This window comes from Psammomys obesus, unplaced genomic scaffold (genome assembly GCF_907164565.1).
Source record: "Psammomys obesus unplaced genomic scaffold, mPsaObe1.curated_primary_1811, whole genome shotgun sequence".
In the NCBI taxonomy this organism is placed as follows: domain Eukaryota; kingdom Metazoa; phylum Chordata; class Mammalia; order Rodentia; family Muridae; genus Psammomys; species Psammomys obesus.
This window is the reverse complement of record NW_026596051.1, coordinates 5,367,811-5,380,963: the sequence shown is the minus strand read 5'-3', so window position 1 is coordinate 5,380,963 and position 13,153 is coordinate 5,367,811. Positions and strand designations below refer to the sequence as shown.

The 13,153-nt window shown below is 41.7% G+C and overlaps 1 long non-coding RNA gene across 1 annotated transcript; it reads right to left on the bottom strand.

Annotated features, from left to right (window-relative positions):
* Positions 1-366: 366 nt before the first annotated feature.
* LOC129689023 (uncharacterized) lies at positions 367-12,055 on the bottom strand. The gene is made up of 6 exons (XR_008722024.1): positions 11,949-12,055; positions 3,600-3,699; positions 2,450-2,514; positions 2,053-2,114; positions 1,069-1,209; positions 367-978 (listed from the first exon to the last, which is right to left on the bottom strand). It is a non-coding gene; the product is annotated as an uncharacterized LOC129689023 (long non-coding RNA).
* Positions 12,056-13,153: the final 1,098 nt, after the last annotated feature.

Sequence of the window (13,153 nt, the reverse complement as noted above, 5' to 3'; positions counted from 1 at the left end):
CATATCATGAAGTCATGAAGATGAAGTCTGAGTTGTGGTGGAGACCCTAGGATTTTGGAGAAGGCAGAATTTTTGAATATATATCAATGTAAGCTTTAGGCTTATATGATGTAGGCCAAGGTGAGTTGCGGGCTGAGGAACTTTGCCACCTCTGCAAATTCTTGAGAGTTATAAACCTCTTAGTTCTGGGAGTTCAGAGGCTTCTACCTTAGTGCTTCCCAGTGTCTGCTTCTCCCCTTAGGGTATCCAGGCTAACTGTTTACTCAGCTTGACTGGAGGGAATGAAGCTTGGCCGAGGAAAATGGGTGCAATGCAGAACTTTAGTCAGTGGTTGGTGTATGAGAAACAGCCTTCTTGAGAGACAGCTTCAGTAAGACAGCTTCTTTATTTGAGGGGAACAAAAGCTATTTAAATTTGCAGGGGAGTAGGTAGAGGCTTTTGCCATGAGTGTACATTGTGAGCCAGGGTCAAGGTGCTGGGAATGTCTCTTTTGCATGAAGAGAAATCCAGGTACTTGCTGGACATAACCTTACAAGGAGAGAGGAAGTATATCTTGTGACCTGGCTGCCAGGCCACCTGACCGAAGGACCATAATGTTACATGTACTGGGACATTCAGGCTCAGGGCAGGGAGTGAACAGTCCGACTTTTGCAGATCTGCAGACAAGATTTTTGGAGCTGAAACACTTCGTGACCTCACTCTTGCTCTGGGCTGGCTCTCTCATCAGCAGTGCTCCTGGCCCCATACCTTAGGACCCCATCATGTAGTTATTCTCCTGTTGAAACTCTTCTTAGGACCTGACGGCTTTCTCTTCCTTCTCAAGACCCTGCTAGTGCAGGTCTTTAAGGTTAACCAGTCTGGATGTTTGCAGATAGTCATGTGGCTTTGAGGTGAATGTCTGAGCAACCCACTAGAAACGGCAATTTAGAAGCTACTTTTCCGGAAAGTGCTGACACTTCACTTGGGTGTATAGGGTAACTAAATGGAGGAAAGAAGCCAGACACCCGTTTCATTTTTTCTCTGTCTGTTTTACTTTGGACAAAAGTATAGACATAAATAAGAACAAACCTTTTTGGACATGCGTCCTCCACCCCCAGGAATGTGAGACTGCATGCGGAAGCAGAAGTGATCATATTGTTATAACAACATCAACATCGCTTAAGGAAGCGATGACAGAATTAGATTCTTCTTCAGATTACCTTGTAATACCTGAAATTAGATAGAGTCAACCAGAGCGTAACTAGGCCACAACTACACAACATGCAAACCTCCTGTCCCTTGCCCCATATTTCAACCTATGCTCTGTGTAATTACCCTGAATATGGTCACAGGATTGCAGGATTCCTTTCTTCAGTTCCTTTTAGTAATGTGTATATGTTGAGTAAATCCCATCTCTAATTTCCCACCTTACTTACCTCTTTACTTGGCATATTTGGGGTAGGGGACTAAGCCAAGCTTGTCGGGAAGCCAGAGTCCTGGCTTTTTTTCCCTAAAATTTCTTCCAGGAATACAGTGTCTAATGATTTGTGTTCTGTATTCTCCAAGAAAAAAAAAAAAAAAAAAAAAAGGCGATTCAGTAATAATGGCATCATGGACTTGTTACTAGTGGAAATGTTCTCAAAGGCCACACTAGAAAGTACTGGAAAATTATCTCAGTGAGAAGTCTCCAGAAATTGTTTATGAGGGTGAGATTTGAAGCCAGTGTGAGATTCAGGTGAATACAGAAGTAACATGAGTGTGGCAACACCACACACAGGGACATCCCAGGAGAGGCCAAAGCAAAGGCCACAGTGTCCCCTGAGCAGAGCTGTTGGCCCTTTGCAGAGAGCTAAGAAGAGGATGGTATGAGGTGACAGAGGGAGCCATGAGGCAGGTGCGGCTATCAAAGAAGTAGTATCTTGTTGCTCTCATAGATAAAAAAAAGAATGTAAAACTGGGCTCAGGAGGGAACCTGAAGATCGTTTGGAGTGTAAGAAAACAGTAAGAAAGACAGCCTGTTGAATCAATAGATGCTAGGAAAAGGGAGAAGGAAAAAGAAAATAACACAATTACCTTTTTCTGTTCTAGAAGTTCAGAACACCAGCAGGTATAGTGGGGCTGGGGGCTCTTGGGTTCTGTAAGATGTAGGTCATTAAGAAGGTAATTATTTCTCTCATTTCTCATCTTAAATTCAGGTGTATTCCATTATTTGGCTTCAGTCTGGCCTACTTTAGGTTGTAAAATAGGACTCTTTCCTTATCTCAGAAGCTCTCTGGCTTTACCTGGACATGCAGAGTTCCTACTGTCTGTGTCAGAATGTTATCAGTAGCCAAGGACCTAGCCATTTGTAAAGGTGTTTATTATCAATCATTCATATTATTTCTGTCAGAGACCACACATACTGTATTGGAAATCATATGTCCAAAATCAGGTCCTAGACTCAGGAGAAAAACCGTGTCTTTTTACTTACCTTACAAAGAAAGATATTGTTCCAGCTTCTTAGTGTTATTAAACCCACAGCATGGTTTCACTGCACTTTAAGTAAAAATAGGACATAGAAATTAATGAAGGAAACAGTGTTATATAGAATTTGAACAAAGCCAAGGCTGTGTCTAATTTCTTCCCCTTTGTGCCTGTTGCCATTTACAGTTTGTAGAGAGTTACTATGGACTGTGTATTGAGATTTCTAAAAAAGTTAAAAAGGAAAGTGTCATATGAGCCAGATCTACCTATACCAAAGGAGTCCATATCCAGCTACATAGATAGTTGTTGCTCATCCATTTCATTGTTGCTCTAGTCACAGCAACCAGGAAATGGGAAGCAGGTTAAATATTCATCAGCAGATGAATGAATGGCTCATTATCCAAACACGGTACATATAAACAGAAGAATTTTATTCAACCATAAAGAAATGTAGAATTAAAAAACTTGCAGGAAGTTGAGTTGTACTTGAAAATAGTGTATTACATACTATAACTCAGACTTAAAAAGACAAATAATGTGTGTTCTTTCTTAAAGTACATTAGAGCTTTAACTTTTGAATATGTGTAATTTTGGTCAAATGAACATGGGCATACAATCATAAAGCTAGAAAAAAGCCCATGAGAGAAGAATAAACATTTTAAGGGATGATTGTGGGAGTTTAATAGAACACACGTGGCTTGAAAGAGAAACTCAGATGCTAGGAACAGCAGGGTACAAGTACAAAGCGTGGGAGCAGGGAGATGTGATAGAGGAAGAGGGATGTGATGGGAGGGAAAGATCAATTAAAACAAACAAGATATAGAATGGGTGAACAGTCATATGGTATACCATCTCTGTGTATATCAGGTAAAACATTAAACAAATTGCAATTCTAGAACATATGTGTGCCTACCGATGAGATGCTCTGATTTGTCCTTTTCTCCAGGAAGGAGACCTGGACCCCGCCCCCATTTCTTCATTCTTCCTTATGGATCCTGAGATAGATTATATTCAACTCAAGTGGAGGAAAATAGGCCTTAATCATCTAGTGCTCTGGGTTCTCTTTTTCTCAGCTCACCAGCCCACTTTCTCACAGAAGTGCTGTTATCCTTCTTAACAAACTATTTCTATTTTGTGCACGATTTGAAAAGTCTAACCTTTTTTCCATCTCCTCCAGGTGGTTCCTGGAACTTTCATCTGGGTTGGTAGAGAGGCATCAGGAAGTGAAGAATTCCCTTGGAGTCGCAATGGCAGACCCTGCAGAGGGAAGTTTTTAGGATGTCCAAATTTAACGAAAATAGAGCTCACCACACCAGTGGGGGTTGTCAACCTGAAGACAGGTGGAGGAAAGGGGATCTCTATCCTTCTCTGGTTGGCCTGAAGAGGGATTCTAGGTATCATCCACCTAATTCCAGACATGTGAACATTACCTTGTTGACAGTAGCCAGTCCAGAGATTCCACCAGCATATATCAGAGGTGTCTGAGAGCCAAAGTTATCGTCTTCCTACAGCCCTGCCACCCCCAACACCCAGAGGTTCTTGCTCTTGGTCAAGCATTCCACATTGTTTTTAGTGTTGTTAAGGAAAGTGTGCTAGCCCCTGCTTTGGGAGTTACACTGTGGAGAGGTGCTTCTCGCTCTCCTGGCAGTTGTTTTGCCTGTCAGTAAACTTGCTCATGCTAAGATACCTTTTGTGAACAGGAGTCTCCTCCAGCTAAACACTTGTGAGAGTTGAGAAGAATGTTACTGTCTCTAATCCAGATCATAATTCTATTCCAGGGAAAATAGTCATACAAAAGATGAGAATAAAGACTGCAACTTACATCAACCACAGAGAGGGACATTCAGACTCAAAATGTGCAGTTGGTCCTCTGGGAGGGGTATGGGAAGAGAAGAGGGAGAAAGGGTAGGAGTAGGAAGGAGCTGCAGCTGCAACACAGGGTGTATAGACTGTAATTAATAAAAAATAAATAAATGGAAAAAATTAAAAAGAAAATGTGCAGTGGATGAGGCAGGCCAGTTTGTATGCCAAGTATTCTACTTTGTTCTCTGCAGGCCCCAACTGTGTCCCATGTGACCTGGATAGAATAGTGGCACTTTTAGGATTTGTTTTTTTGTAAGTCTGTGTAAAGTATTCCTAGATGGGTCCTTGAATGTTACAAAGGTGAGTCATGAATGAGACCATGTGCCTCCATTCAGTATCAGCTGTCTTAACAACTGAAGAAATACAGTCTCTCCCTACCACCTATATCAGACATCTGAACCTATAGCATGTTGTTTAGGAGCTGTTGTATCTCTACCCTTTCTTTTATCTCCTGAAAAAAAAGTGAATCTCAGATACTTTCTAAGGAAACCCAAACATTATCTACTGTCAGAACATGGTCCACAGATGGACTTGTGAAGATAATTCTAAGTGTTTGTGAGAACTAATAGAGTCTTATGACCTCAGTTTCTTCAATAAATGGAATTATTCTTAGAACGTGGTTTGTGCTCCTCCTAGTAGTAGCAGATAGGAGTGAGTTTACTTCCCTTTACTCATTATTGCTTGTTGTTGTTCTTCAATTAAATGTTTAAACTATCCTTTATATGGCTCTATGGAAAAAATGTTTTTGCCTCATGCATTAAGTGGCTTGTCTTTGTGGTATTATACAGCTTGATCTCATGAAAACGTTATTCATGTGATCTTTCTCTTAACAGAGAAAGTGTCTGAGGGTCTAAATAAAGTTGGATATTGTATGAGACTTTAGACTGTCTCCTTTATCAGCTCTATCCTCACAGGTCCCATCATCTCTAGAGCAGTGACAAGCTATCTTGCCTAAGTCGAAAGGAATGGGATAAACTGACCTGTTAGCTTCATCAATCCTCTTCTCCACATGAAGCAGTTGTGTGAAATGCTCTTAAGGTGAGAGTCAGAGTTCTATAAAGTGCTTTCTCCTCGCTCACCTTCAGACCCCTTGTGAATTGGGAGTCATACATCGAATATTGATAAGGAGAATCATGGGATATTCTTTCCAGTTCCAGCATTTACATTCTCCCCATTATCATGACAGCAAGAAAAAGAATGGTGGAAGAATGTTAACGATGCAGGGTGGAGCCTCTCAGAGGAGAGCTGCTAAGATTCACAGCCAAACATTAGGCAGAGTCTGAGGAGTCTAGCGTGTTGGGGTGAAGGTTACATGGAGAGGATAGAAGAACTGAAGGAGACTGGAACTCCACAAGAAGACCAACAGAGTCAAATAACCAGCTTTTATTTCTCTCTCTGTGTAGCCTTGGCTGTCTTGGATTCACTTTGTAGAACAGACTGGTCTTGAACTCACAGAGATCCAGCTGCCTCTGCCTCCCTGAGTAGTGGTATTAAAGGCAGGCCAGGATGGCACAGGCCTTTTTAATTTTTTTCTCACAGTGTTTAACTAATTTTTATTCATCTAAGAATTTTATATATTACACTCCATTTAGGGAATTTCCACTCATCTCTATCCCCTCTCCAGCTCTTCACATGCCTCATCCCATCACTAGGCAGGCAGAGGCAGGTGGATCTTTATGAGTTTGAGGCAAGCCTGGCCTACAGAGGGAGCTCCAGGGTAGCCAGGGCTGTTATACAGAGAAACCTTGTCTCAAAAAACCAAAAAACCAAATCAAACCAAAACAGAAAAGCAAAACAAACAAACAAAACCTTGGCCCAGGGACTTACAGGGACTGAAGAGCCAACCAAGGACCATGCATAGACTGGACAGAGGCTTCCTACACAGATGTAGCCAATGGTCAACTTAGTCTTCATGTAGGTTTCCTTGTAAGGAGAACAGGAACTATCTCTGATATGTACTCTGTTGTCTGCTTTCTGATCACAACTTCCTAACAGGGCTGCCTTGCTTGGCTTGCAGATGTGCTTAGTCCTGATGCAACTTGATATGTTGAGCTGGGTAATGGGGGGGGGGAACTCCCCTTTTCTGAGTAGTAGGGGAGACAGGGTAGGAGATAAAGACAGGGAGGGTTGAATCAGGGGAAGAGGAAAGAGGGGCTACGATGAAAAAATAAAATTTAAAAATTCAGTTCAACTCAATTAAAAAAAAAAACAGAATGAATTTTAAGAACAACAGAATGCCCTCAGCCTATCAGACAAGTTAAGAACAATTGAGTCCACTACTGTGAACACAGGTCCCTCAAGGATGTCCATGTTTTCATGGCCTAGGAATAGAATTGGACATGTTGTGCAGCAGAAAAAAATAAGGGCATAGTGACCATGGCGCTGACCTTCAGATAAGAAGGTGAAGCTGCTGATACATTATCTGTGGACCAATGTACAGGATTATCATGAACTTCAGCCAGGTCTGATGAACATGAATAAACGCTTCCCACCTTTGCTGCTACATTCCTACATATGTACTGTAGCTTCAATGCTAAGCACACGGTACTTCAAAAATCCATCTGCGTGTGTAGACTGCTCCCTCAGTGTACATGAGAGAGGTGTGCCTGCATTCCAGGCCCAGTATCATTGAGAAATAAAAGAGGTACTTTGGACAACATGGGTTACATATATTTTGGTTCAGAATTGAAATGTGTAGATTAAAAGCAACAGTCAATGCACAATCAAATACATCTCTGAATCTTATCCTGTAAAATTTTTCATGTCACCTAAAATTTGTAGATGTCTGCTAATCTGTCTTTGCTGTGAGCCTAACCATGATGAGGAAAGAAAATTGTGTCACCTGATGTCTTCTGCATGTTCTCATTTTTGCTGGGCTCCATAAATTCTTTCTGGACACCTCTTTCCACCTTCCTCTGACACCTTAACAAACTCTATTTGAAGAGCAGAATACACAGTTTTTATCCTAGATAGTGAGTGTTTAAAATGTTGTGGGTGTCGTATCAGACTTTACCCAGGCTCTTAACTGCCATTTTTTAAAGTAACTTATTTATTTATTTAAAATTTTTATTATTATCATTTATTACAATTCATTCAATTTGTATCCAGGTTGTGGTCCCCTCCCTTGTCTCCTCTCTATCCTACCCTCCCTTCCTCTTCTCCCCCTGTGTCCCTCCCCTAGTCCACTGATAGAAGAGGTCCTCCTTTCTTTCTAACTGACCCTCGTCTACCAGGTCTCATCAGGACTGGCTGAATCATCTTCCTCTGTGACCTCGCATGGCTGCAACCACCCAGGATGATGTGATCAGAGATCCTGCCACTGAATTCATGCCAGAGAAAGTCTCTGCACCCCTTACTAGGGCACCCACTTGGAGACTGAATCTATGGACTACATCTGAACCTAGGTTTTAGGTCCTCTCCATGCATTGTCCTTTGTATTCTATACAAAATACTTAGTGATATTTTGTCATTGAAGAAAACAAATTTATAACAGAATTCCATAGGAAAAAAAGAATTTCTCTACACATTTGGCATATTTTTTTTTAAAAAATGGTGATTTATTATTTCTTACTGAGCCATAAATTCATTCTTCAAAACTTCTGGTTATGAACCAGAATTTAACCAGGTATGGATCATCAATGATTTAAAAAAATCATACTCATATAATGATTAAAGAATGGACTTCCAAACACATGTTCTCATTCAGAAAATGCTTATAAAATGATCATTTATTATTATTGTGCATATTGTATATGTATAAATAAGAGTTTGTATATGCACATATAGATATATGCTGAGCCTGTTTTGGTTTTGGTCTGTATATGGTTTTAAGAAAAGATACTATCCCCTTGAGAGTGAGAGGGACACATGTGAGAGATTGAAGGGAGTATAGCTTATGGTATTACAGGAGGGAAAAGGAGGGGGAAAGCAAAGTAATTCTATTTCAATTTTTTAAGAAGTTCACTTATGTGCTTTTGTTTATTTTGATTTTTGTTTTTTTAATTTTATGAGTATGTGCTAGTATGTGCACACACCTGTGTGTGAGTATGTGTGTACATTTTTATGTTGGTGTTTTCAAGTCTGCATGTATGTGGAAGCTATAGGCTACTGTCAAGTATTTTTTTCATTCTCTTAATCTGATTTTTAGAAACACAGTCTTTCATTGAATCTGGTTCTCTTAAGTTTGGATAGACTGGCTGGCCAATGCGCTCTCTAATGAGGTTTGGGATCACAGATCTACAGCACTGAAGGTGGCTTTCCTGTGGGTATGGGGAATATGCAATCAGTCATGCTATGTGACATGCAATTTATCCACTAAACTGTCTCTGCAGCCCTCACATGACTTCATGTCATTTAAATACAATATTTGTATCTTCATTGTTCAATTTATTTGTATAATAAAGACAGCTTTTTAAAATGTGAAAGAGAAGGTGAATTTTGAAATGAAAAAAACGAGCAAAGTTATTCAGTGACTCCTTTTTTCAGGCTAAGAAGGGGAAAAAAAAGAGAAGAAAGGAAAAAGCACAAAACTGCCTTTGCCAATGTGTCTACATTTTATAGTTATGATGCAGATTAAGGTATATAAAAAGGCTTGTTTAAAATGTAAATTACATTAGTGTAGTGGAGGCAAGTCTGATACAAAACTAAAGGATTATGCTGTAGAGCTCTAAGGTAGACAATAGTTTCCTAGCATTTGCTACTGAGGAAAATCAACACTTTTTTCCTTTTTTTTGCCATTTTATTTATTTTTCTTTTTCATTTATTTATTTATTTATTATTAGTTACATTTTATCAACTCTGTATCCCAGCTATATCCTGCTCCCTCATTCCCTACCAAACCCTCCCTTATACCCTGATCTCCTCCCTGCCCCTTTCCAAGTCCACTGATTGGGGAGGACCTCCTCCCCTTTCACCTAACCCTATTTTATCACATATCTTCAGGACTGACTGCAAAGTCCTCCTCTGTGGCCTAGCAAGACTGCTCCTCCCTTGCAGGGTGGGAAGGTCAAAGAGCTTGCCATTGAGTTCCTGTCAGAAATGGTCCCTGTTCCCCTTACTATGGGAAACCAATTGGTTACTGAGCTATCACGGACTTCATCCGAGCAGAGGTTCTAGGTTATATTTATACATGGTCCTTGGTGGAGTGTCAGTCTCAGAAAAGACCCCTGTGCCAGATATATTTGGTCCTTGTGTAGCTCCTATCCTTTCCACATCATACAAACCTTCTTTCATATGATTCACTGCACTCTGCCAAAGTTTTGGTTATGAGTCTTAGTATCTGCTTTGATACACTGCTAGTTAGAGTCTTTCAGGGGCTCTCTGTGGTAGGCTCGTGTCCTGTTACTTGTTTTCTCCTACATCCAATGAACGGCCCATTAGTCTTTCTAAGTGAGGATTGATCATCTTACCCCGGGTCCTCTTTCTTGTTTATCTTCTTTAGGTGTGTAGATTTCATTATGTTTATCATATCTTATAGGACTATATAAGTGAGTATATAGCATGTGTGTCTTTCTCCTTCTGGGATACCTCACTCAGAATGATCTTTTCTAGATCCCACCATTTGCCTGTAAATTTCATGATTTTCTCATTTTTGATTGCTGAGTAGTATTCCATTGTGTAAAAATACCATAATTTCTGTATCCATTCCTCCATTGATGGACATCTGGGTTGTTTCCAGGTTCTGGCTATTACAAAATAAAGTTGTTACAAACATGGTTGAGCAAATGTTCTTGTTGTGTACTTGAGCAAATTTCGGGTATATGCCTGGGAGTGGTATAGCTGAATCTTGAGGAAACACTATTCCTAATTGTCTGAGAAAGTGCCAGATTTACTTCCAAAGTGGTTGTACCAGTTTACATTCCCACCAGCAATGGAGGAGGGATCCCCTTTCTCCACAAGATCTCTAGCCGTATTACAGAGCAATAGTAATAAAAACTCCATGGTATTGGCATAGAAACAGAAAGGAGGATCAATGGAACCGAATAGAGGACCCAGAAATAAACCCACACACCTACGGATACTTGATTTTTTACAAAAAGCCAAAACCATTCAATGGAAAAAAGACAGCATCTTCAAAAAATGGTGCTGGTTCAACTGGATGTCTACATGCAAAAAAATGAAAATAGATCCATATTTTTCACCCTGCACAAAACTAAAGTCCAAGTGGTTCAAAGACCTCAACATAAAACCAAATACTCTAAATCGGTTAGAAGAAAAAGTGGGGAAGAGCCTAGAATTCATTGGCACAGGAGACAACTTCCCAAACAGATCACCAATAGCACAGGTTCTCAGAGCAACAATCAATAAATGGGACCTCATGAAAATGAAAAGCTTCTGTAAAGCAAAAGACACTGTTATCAGAACACTTTGTTCTATTAAGGAATTAAGTAGGAGATTGAATCTAACGGCTACAACAGAGCAAGGGCTTTAGGTTCTTTCCATGCATGGTCCTTGGTTGAGTTATCATTTTCTGCAGGGTCCCCAAGACCCCCTCTTTTTTTTTCTCTGTTGGTCTCCTTTTAGAGTTCCTTTCCCCTCCAGGTCTTTCTAACTTAGTAAGGGAAGCAGGGGCTGTCTCTGGCATCCACTCACTGGCTGGCTCTTTGATCACCTCCCCTTGGGGGATGCAGCCATGCCAGAGCACAAAGGAAGACAATGCAGCCAGTCTTGATGAGATCTGATAGTCTAGAGTCAGAAGTGAGGAAAACCTTCCCTATGTGTGGACTAGGGGAGGGACATAGGAGGAGAAGAGGGAGGGAGGGCTGACTGATGGGGCCACAATCAGAATACAAAACGAATTAATTGTGATAAATAATAAATTTAAAAATTAAAAAGTAAATTAGGTAGGAGACCTCTGGGCAGATTGTGAAATTTTGTCTTAAAGTTAGAAAGAGAATGAAGGATATTAGCAACCCAAGTAACACAGCATCTTCTATTTAAAAAATATTCTTATGCTAGCTTTTATAAAACCATTTACAAAATATGTCCGCTACTCAGCCTTATGCCCCAAACTGAGACTGTCTTTTGCCAACACACTTCCCCACACACATACAATCACTCTTGTGCGTGTGTATATCTAACCTCCTATAGCTTCAATTACAAGTACTGTAGAGAGCCTTAAAAACAGAAAGTTGGGGGGGCAGAGCGAAGATGGCGACAAGCACACACAGTTCCTGAACTGTGGAAGAGCTAAACCATCGCAGTTCGGTGAGTAGAAGGTCCTCTGAACCCAGGAAAACAATGGTGAGGCTTTCTAAATGACAGGGAACATCGCGCACAAGGTGGGGAATTTGACCTCGGGTCACCCTGGGACTTGTTTGGGGAAAGAGAGAAAGGATCCTCTGATCACCAGCACTCCCCTCTCACAGACCTTTCCCCTCCCCCACACAGCGGACTCATGGAGATTCTCAGTGCAGACCTAAATGCCTAGAGTCTGAAGCTGCTGAGGTGGTGCTTCTACCTTTTAACAGCAACTGCCAGCAGTACCAGTCTCAGAGTACCAGAGACCAGCAGAACCAGACCCACGGGGCACCGTCCTCCCAGGGTCCCGGGCCACTAGCTGCCATACTGGCTCCTTAGGATCCCCCAGCCACGGACTACACCTGCCCAATCCCACAATGACAGATAATATGCTATATACTCACCAAAACCAGGCAGAAATGACATACAAGTTAAGCACACCAGGCACTGGGCCTCCCAAGCTCGGAGAGCACAGTGGAGAGCTTGCAGGAATTTGTAGAAAGCATCTGGACTGGCAAGCCAGTCCCCAGCTACAGAGGGACTTTGTAACCTGGCAGTGAAGCAGCATTGAGCTGGCAGGGCACATCAGGCCTCCAGCTTAAGACCAACCAGGGCTAAACCAGAGAGCAGAGGTCCCAGCTACCTCAATCCCTGCCAACCACCTAAACATCTCCAGCTACAGTAGGACTTCCTAACCCGGAAGTGGCAGCAGCACTGAGCTGGTGGAGCACATCAAAGAAGCAGGACCAAACCAGAGAACAAAGAGCCCAGATATCCCGATCCCTGCCAAGTGACCTGACTGAGAGTGAGTGCACCCCTGAGAACCTGCAGAGACCCAGACCCAGGGTCCTTATGAAACAGAAGCCAGGCATTGAACCCCTCCCACCCACATACCCACTTTGGGAAACAGAAGGACACTTGGGACATTGAAGCTCCTGCTCTGTGGGTCTAATTAAGGAGTTAAGACAGTTAATGCCAGAAATTGCGCTGCAATCATCACTAGCACCTGCAACATATACAGGGCAGAGCCCTTCCCACACACTCAAGGGTTCAACATTATCCATCACTCTGTCCCTCGAGACACACGTCCACATACACTTCCATACACACACAAATACACACACACACACACACACACACACACACACACACGTGCACGCCTGCATTTGCCCTGTCTGTATCTGCATACTTTTCTCCCACAGGTAGACCTAGTCCTCAGCACACGCTGAGGATACCAGACCTCTCTCAGCTTCCGGAAGAACTCTCCAGACGCCAGAGAGAGACAGTACCAGTCTGAACTGCAGAACCCAAAAACAAACAAGGAAGGTTTCAGATAAGCCAATAGCCAGGGGTAGGCAAAAGAACACTTCCAACATAAATCAGGACATCATGACTTCACCAGCAAACCCCAAAATTGATGGATACTCCAATTCATCAGAAGCACAGGAAAATGACTTTAAAGCCATGCTTACACAATTATTTGAGGCTCATAAGGAGGAAATGAACAAATCTTTCAAAGAGTTGGCCAGTCAATTGGAGGTAAAGAAAGAAGAAATAGACAAAAGCCTTAAAGAAACACAGGCAAACATAGCCAAACAAATAGAAGCAC